The sequence below is a fragment of the Chenopodium album genome, chromosome 12 (genome assembly GCF_948465745.1).
Source record: "Chenopodium album chromosome 12, dcCheAlbu1.1, whole genome shotgun sequence".
In the NCBI taxonomy this organism is placed as follows: Eukaryota; Viridiplantae; Streptophyta; class Magnoliopsida; order Caryophyllales; family Amaranthaceae; genus Chenopodium; species Chenopodium album.
In genome coordinates, this window is record NC_137845.1 from 34,334,148 (window position 1) to 34,342,558 (window position 8,411).

Genomic DNA, 8,411 nt, shown 5'->3' on the forward strand with positions numbered 1-8,411 from the left:
GATGTCCTTCGGTTAGAAAGTAATTTGGGCTTGGAAGACTTCATTAGCCTAAATGCTCCAACCTATGCTCGCATAACCTTTGAGTTTCTCTCTTCCCTAGAGGTTCATGAGGTAGAAGAAGATGGTGTCACTATTCGGATGCTCTCCTTTCAAATGTTCAACAACGATCACTCGGTTCCAATCTCTTTCATCAAGGAAATCTTCAAGTTTCCTTCACCAATGAACGACAACGAGTACATCTATTCGATTTTTAAGGCTTTGCAAAGTGATCACGGTTACAAAGAGCGTCGATGGTGGAGGCACATTTCAGTGGAGGGTAGCTATAGACCTCAAAATATAAAAGCGGCCTCTATCATTCACCTCGCCTTGAGATACTTCAACCGATTGCTCACTTATGCCTTCTTCTCCAAGGAGTCTCTTGGTGCTATTTCTCGAGAAGAATTAAGTTGGTTATGATTGGCGGACCAACCTTTTGGAGAAGTCGAGGTCATTGATTTTGAGGAGCATTTGCTTGATCACTTCATTGATATCCGTGATGGTGTGTTCCTTTCCGGAAGCATACAACTAGGCGGTTTTATTACGCTCATCACTCTACAAGAAGTACAAGCGAATGCTTGTTTCCCTTGAGCCCATTCGAGATCGTCGTGAGAAGTCTCCATCCTATCTCCTCAATGTCTATGATTTGATCAACCAAAAGTTCTTGGAACGTACTTCTAAGGATGATGTGTACATTTGGAAAGTTTCAAGGACGATCGATTAGTGCATTATTCCTCATCCGGAGGCTACCGCCCGTTGCTTGAATACTTCCCTTCCTTGGCAGCCTTACAAGTGGCTAATCGATCCGTCTCTAAATAGGTCTCCTCCGCCAAACCTTTGCCAAAATTCAGATGCTCTCGATCTTACTCTTTCTCAAGTCTTGCCCCCGAGGTCTCGAGGAGGTACTCCTATTATCTCTTCCTCTTGTTTTACTCCTTCTTAACTTGATTTGCCTAGCTTTCATGCTAAGATAGATTCAATAGCTCATGTGTTGTCCTCTTCTTCTTTGGGGAATGGTTTTGTGCTTGGCTATGATTACCATGCTCGGCAAGTTTATGATTTTCATGTTAGGAGAGGCACGATTGAACCTTACTTGAATTATCCTTACCTCCGGGTCCAACAAGGACCCATAACTAAACGGGTTCCTTATGATCCAAACCATGGACCTTCTCTATGCTATCCATATTGGGAGGGGCCTCATGTGCCTCCTAATGCTATCCATGGGACCACCCTGACTACTTGTGATTACAAGAGGCCCGGGGGATGTGACTTCAATTATGACCTGACCAACCCTAATCATTTCCCTAATCCCTAGACTTTTGGTAGATGGGGACTTTCGGGTGAGCCTATTTTAGATGATTGGTCTAATTTCTTTGCTATGGATAAGGCTAGGAGAGAGAGTAGGGTGCGGGGTTAGGCACCTTTGGAGGAGGGTGATATTGTAAGCTCCAGCCTAGTGTTTTTTTGAGACTGGTGAGGGGAGTACCCATTCTACCCCTTACCATAGTGCCGAGTGATTCCTTGTTAGCTACCCCCCTTATTTGATAGTTTTACATTGATATTGTTTCTTTTGCCTACTTGATGATAGGATTTAAGCTTGGGGGGTGTTCTTTATAAGCTTGGGGGAATATTCATGTGTTTGGTTGTGCTTCATTTCCTTTCCCCTTTGCTTTTGTGGTTCATTTAAGTTGTGTTTTTGAGCTTCTATTCATTGATGTTGGTGTGTTGGTGGTTAGTTGTTGATGATTGGTTCACAATTGTTGATTGATTTCCTTGATTGATGAGTTCCTTTCTTCCTTTCAATCTATATCCCTTTATTCCATGATTATTTTAGTTAGGGCATAGTTATATTTTGTTTTTGCTTTGAAGTTACTAAAAATTTTCTTTGTATATAGTCTTTTTCTTTCTTATGTGGCATATAGTTCTTGCTTTTGTTTCACGGAGCATCGTGGTGGTGTAAGCTTATCTTTGTTTCGTTTATATAAGCATACCTTGGATTGCTTAGATTAGGAATAGTCTAGGATGAGTTGAATGGTTCGAGGATGTTTGCTATTAACACCATATGGGTGTTTGGGATCATCGACGTTGTTGTCAAATGACCACTTGTTTGTTGATTGGGACTTATATGATTTAGCATGTATCTTTGCACTTTTCTTTCTCCAATCCATTTCTTTTCCTTCTCTTATCTTTTCTCTTTCTTTTTCTTTTCCTTCTTTATTTCAAAATGAAAAAAAGAGGTTTTTGAGGCTTTGTTTTTTGTTTTTGTTGACATTTTGCTTATGATTTGGACATAATACCATTCGAACTTATGCTTTTGAATAAGTGATTTCCTATATGGTAACGGTGTGCACAGTTCGAGAGTATGCTTGGTTGATTCTAGGATAGAGTATGCTAAGGTAGTGTGTTTAGAACTTTTGGGACCTTAAAGCCGGAGTCTACTTGTTTGTGGTAAGAAGGTGTTGCTTCCTATTGTGGATTTGAAGCTAATAGTGAGTTATTGCTACAACCATGTGAGGTTTCATTTTTCTAGCCTCCTTCATATTTTGCATGAGCGGTACATGGATCCTTGACTATCGTTTACTTTATCTAGAATTTGACTTTTATCTCCTGAGATCGCGACCGAACCATTTAGGAAGGACAAAGGCCTCTTTTCGGGGTGGTAATTTTTCTTTTTCTAGGATAGATTTTTTCTCTTTGATTTTGTTTTTACATTTGCCTCCCTGCTAACCATTTGAGCCTTATACCTTATTTTCAAGCCATATCTTTAGTTTTTGAGCCATTTGTTTCATTTTTGTTTCCATTCTTGGTTTTTGTGAAGCAAAATTGGTCCTCATTGTTGGAATATATGGGTATGAGTTTGAATATTTGGTTCTTATGACGTAAGCATGCAAGTTTGTATTGTGAATATTTTGTGAATAAAAGCAAATGCAATGTTGAAAAAGTCGACCATAGTCAAAAGAGACGAGGACAAAGCAATAAAGTGAATCATATAAAAAATGAAAAAAACGAGAAAGAGCAAATCACAAATAACTGCTTTGGCAAAAGTGATAAAAATGAGAAAATGAAAAGCTCAAAAATATTTTGATGTAAGTGTTTTTCTCCCTATTTAGAGCATTGGGGACAATGCTATATTCAAGCTTGTGGGGGGGGGGGGGGAAGTGTTCTTACGCTTTTGTATATATGTTTGTGACCTTTGCTTTGAATAAGCTTGGGGGTGTTGGTGTTATTGTTTGGTGATTACTTGGTTATGGTGTTATGAATTGGCCGTTCTTTGCTTCACTATTTAGGTATACCACCAAATTTCAAATTTTAGCCTACCTTCACCCTTTTCACCCATACATTACAACCCTTTTCAAGACCTTTTGATCTTTTTGGTTGAGTCACAAGTCGGTGGAGGGAGATGTGTGTCAAGCCTATATAGCGGTTTGCATAGTAAAGATGTTGAGTAGCCCTAAAATATCTTCTTTTCCGGTTCCTTCGAGAATCATTAAGATGCTCACTAGAGGTGGATTTGAAACTAGTAGGGAGAACACAGTAAGATTGTTTGGGATGAAGGTGAATTGTGTCTTATTATTTTTCTATGCTTAGCATATCTTATGTTTCAATCAACCTTGGATATCTTGGAACGTGCATACCCTTATTTGTCTAGAAAGTCATTTATTCATTTAAATTTGGTCATTTGCAAAATTTTATTTCAAAAGCTTTTGGTTTTACTTTTTCCTTTTTGTTACTTTCCCTTTAATGATTTGCCTCATTTTATCTTTGAGAGTTATGGGTCAAACTCTTTGGATACCTTTACGAGACCTCAATCGTCCTCATTGGCGACTTTGGGGTGTAAAGGGCTTGTTGTAGCTAAAAACAACTGTGATTCCTACGAAAGTGAGTCTTAGTGTACATTCTTTCCTTTTTCTTATTTGAATAAAGTATTTCATCCTAATCCTACTTGCTTTTTTTTTTGCTCGAGGACGAGCAAAAGTCTAAATTGGGGGAATTTTATGAGTGTCATTTATGGCACTCATTTGGCTTCATTTTGGATGATTCTTAGTTGTTTTTATAGCTCTTTTTATGTCTTTTTCTCTAGTTTTAGCCTTTATTTCTTTAGTTGGTTCTTTCTTAGTTGTTTTCCCCTTTTTCTTGCATTTTCTTAGTTTCTTGTTGCTTTTTCTCTTTTATTTGTTTGTTTTACTTTGTTCTCAGGAGAGAGGTGGTGTCCAAGGCTCTCCATGGCTTTTCCTCGGGTTTTATGAAGCTCAAGATGCAAGAGTATCGCTCCATTGTAGCTCACAAGTGAAGATGTGCTAGCTCCAAGTCTTCAAGCCTGCGCTCGCATCTGCGTTTGCATAAAGAAGCAGTGTCGAACCCACCGTTGGCATGATTTGGGACTGCCATACCCAATGTTTATCAAGTGGAGCGCACGGATTGTATCGATGATCGCACAAGGAGAGTGTCCTGCTCCAGGGGCGCGGGCGCGGACCTTAGCTTATGCGCGCGGGCACGGACGACAGGGGCGCGGGCGCACACCTCCTGTGCGCGGACACGCACCCCTGCTTCCCGTTCTGTACCCTTCTCTTCGCGGCCTCGCAATCCGAAGTGAGGACGCGCCTGTACGGGTCTTAGTAGGTCGTCCAACTAATTTCTCCTTAGGTAGTTTTGCTATATATAGATTTTAATTTTATTTTTCAAAAAAGGAGAATTAGAATGAAATTAAATTTTTAGAGAGAGAATTTGTTTGAGAATTTTAAAGAGAGAAGTTTATGCTTGGAAATTCTAGTTCTTAGATTCTAGAGGGAAAACTTGATGATTGCTACATTTGATCTCCATTTTTTTTAATGCAAGCACATTTTCCTTTAATTTTGATCAAAGTTTGTAAGAATCTTCTTCTCTTTAATCCAATCTTTATATTTGATTTTGATAATTTGTTGAATTTTCAAGTTTATTAATTGATTTGATTGTTGATTGTTTCATTGCAATGATGATGATGACTTGTTTATTTTTGTTCTTTATTTTCACAATGTGTAGTGAGTAGATTCTTTGCTAGGGGTGTGGTAAAGCATGCATAAATGATTGATCATAGCTAATTGGTGGATTTTGATTGATTTGATATTGTGATTAAATTGGTTGATAGAAATTGTGCATGTGTTTTATTTGTTAAGGAGTAGCTAACCTTGATTTCAAGCTAGATTGCATTGTAGTTCTCCAATTATATGACACATTGATTTGGAAATTACATTTATCGATTGAACATGATTTGTGATGTTCCTAGCTAGTCATTCGTAGAGACCCCTAGTTTGACGCCTAGGAAATAGCCTTTTAAGTCCTTTTGATTGCAATTACTATTTCCCTTGCAATGTTTGATTGATTAATCTCCTATCCAATTAGCATTTTTATTGTAATTGTATGTGGATCCTATCCCTATTGTTTGTTATATTGATCTTTCATACTTGTTTAGTTGTTAAACCTAGTTTACACAAAACCATTTCCATTATCTTCAGAATAGATTAACACAAGACTATAGCACTTTACCTTTCATTCCTCGTGGATCGACCTTGACCTACACTATACTATGTCTAGCTGTATATGTAGTTGAGTTTACAAATTATGTTGATGAGGTTTGAGCAATTAACGACATGCTTGGATTGCCCATCAACGTTTATCTCCATTGCCACGACATCTAAGGACTCCTTACTGATATCATTGAGTTTTACCAAAATCATCGTGTATATGATGTCTTGCTTTTGAAAACTTGTCAACATACCTTACTTCCCTAGGAAAGTAGTAATGCCTTGCTTTGTCATAGCCCATTACTATTCTCCCTAGTTCCGTAAGTGTCATTTTGGAATGGCAAATTTAACTTAGTATTTTAAGGGACTTAGAGTTTCTATGTTGGTTGACTTAATTGAACTAAATTAATCATCTCAACATTCGAAATCCTAAACATGCATCTAACATAGCAATCATATATAAGCATAATTATATAAAACTTAAGTAAAAGATGCATTTGGCAACTAACATGACCCCTTGAGTCTTCAAGAGTCTTTAGCGCAACATCTTGGCTTTCTCTTCTAAGAATCGCCATCTTCGAGACATCTCCATTATAAATAACTACTAGTAATTAAGACTAGGACTAAACTAATGTTAAGGTACAAAAATACACAACAGCTCGTAGTCCGTATTTAGATTTACAAATACATAACAGATCGCAATCCGTATTACTATTCTTATCGGGCCCCACTAGTTGCCATTTCATAAAACTTGTGATAGAATGTTCATTCCATTCATCCATTCACCAACCTCAATGACCCATGCATTTTAAAAATAAAAACAAGCAATAATCTAAAACACACGCAAACTAGTAACTAATTTAAGTGGTAAATCCAATTAACTCGCCTAATTAAAACTAGTCAAAGTTGTTAACCGATTATGTGATCGAACACAATAAAATTAGCTGAAACAATTAATGAAGCTCCCACTAAATTTCGCATCCAACATAATTAAAATTAATATAATTAATTTAATTAAGTCGGTTTACCCAAATTTTGCCAAATATATTTTGCAAGTGCTTGAAAACACTAAGCCCTAGCCTTGTTTTAATTAAAATAATAAAATAAATAACTAAAATCGCAAAATGCATAGCCCAACGATGCCTAAGTACCTAGCACCAAGCCACGAAGCTTGGTTTGCTAGGCACCGAGCCTTAGCACCTTGCGTAGCTGCTGCTCCCGCACCTCCACTTGCAGCGCCAAGCACGTGCATATGGCTTACAGCATCGTACCTTGTGCATTATGTTGGCCCCACCAGCATGCTTGCGTGCACGCAAGTGCGGGCCTCAAAGGCCTTGCTGCTGTGCGTGGCGCACGCTGCCTAGCAGCCGCAAGCCGTAGCCCAAACAAGGGCTCTTTGCAGTGCCAATGCTCGCACACACCACTACTCACGCACACACACTTTCACATAGCTGGCCAAGGGTAAGTGCTCGAGGCATGGTGCCTCGTTTTACGTGCTTGTGCCTCGGGATTTTATCTCAGTTTTGTGGGACATAAAAAATTAATTCTAAATTATTTTTAGAACAAATATTGAGCAAAATGAAAATAAAATAAGTCTAACTTAAATAAATTCAATTTTTAGTGCACAAACCAAAATTAATTCAAGAACCATTCTTTCAATTATATTTGGCTCAACTTGATGCTACAAAAATTAAGGGTATTCTCATAATTAATTTAACCAAACATAAATTAACAATGAGATTTTACAAAATAGAAGGAGTTGGAAAAATAAACACAATCATCCAATAAAAATTTTTCCAACACTAACTTGTGTAAACTTGAAAAATTACATCCTTCTAATATGAAGAGTAATCAAATTTAAATCACAGGTTTGAACTTTTAAGACTTTAATCAACTCAAAAATGATTAAAATAAAAAATTACTTCAACATGGAATTTAGAAAGTTAAGTTCCAATCAAATAAACAATTAAATATTGGATCTTTAACATTTTAGGGGATTCAAAAATATAAATTCACCCTAAACATTCACATTCCAAGCAATTAATTTGCAAAAATGATAAATTGCAAGTTTATGTGAAAAATGAATTTACCAAATCAAGCACCAATTATGACTTTATAAACATGCTTAATAAGGGTTATTATTGCAGTAGATTAGGGGTATAATCATACACATAATCTAACATTAACATGCCATAATTAATCAAGGTTTAAAGATTTAAAATTTTTCGTCAAAAACAAAAAACCCCTCGAAATACATGTTTTTGGGTGGATTTTGGCTTCTGGAGCATGTACAAAGTGGATCTAAAACGATTTAGAACATCGATTCCACCCAAAATTCACTACTTTTGGGTCAAAATCGGAGTTCAGTAGCCAAAATTAGCATAAATACGAGATTAAACTAATTAAAAACAAGATTCTAATCTAATTAGAAAGCAAAACCAGAAATTTAAACTCGTTTAAATCACCTTCATTAATTTTTAGTTACAATAATTAAATGCAGGCGGCTCCGATACCGCTGTTTGGTTTCATGATGTCCAACACAACGCGGAAGGAAACCTACCCAAAATCCTTACATAAATTAAAGCAACTAAGCATGCATTAAAACCATAATCACATAATTAATAAGAAGAGAGATAAAAAATTATTACCCTCGTAGCATGCTTCGCTCACCAATGAGCTCGGACTTAGAAGCCTTGAGTTCCGCAAGCGCGCGAACCTCCAACGGCAAACACCCTCGCAACTGGCTACCCCAAAACTTAGTCGAGGCTAGACCAAAAATTACTTGGAGTATTAGAACAAAGGTTTTCTCTCTTTGCAGATCCCTTCAAGTTCACCAACTCAAGTTAAAATCTCAATACCGCATGATGGATATTT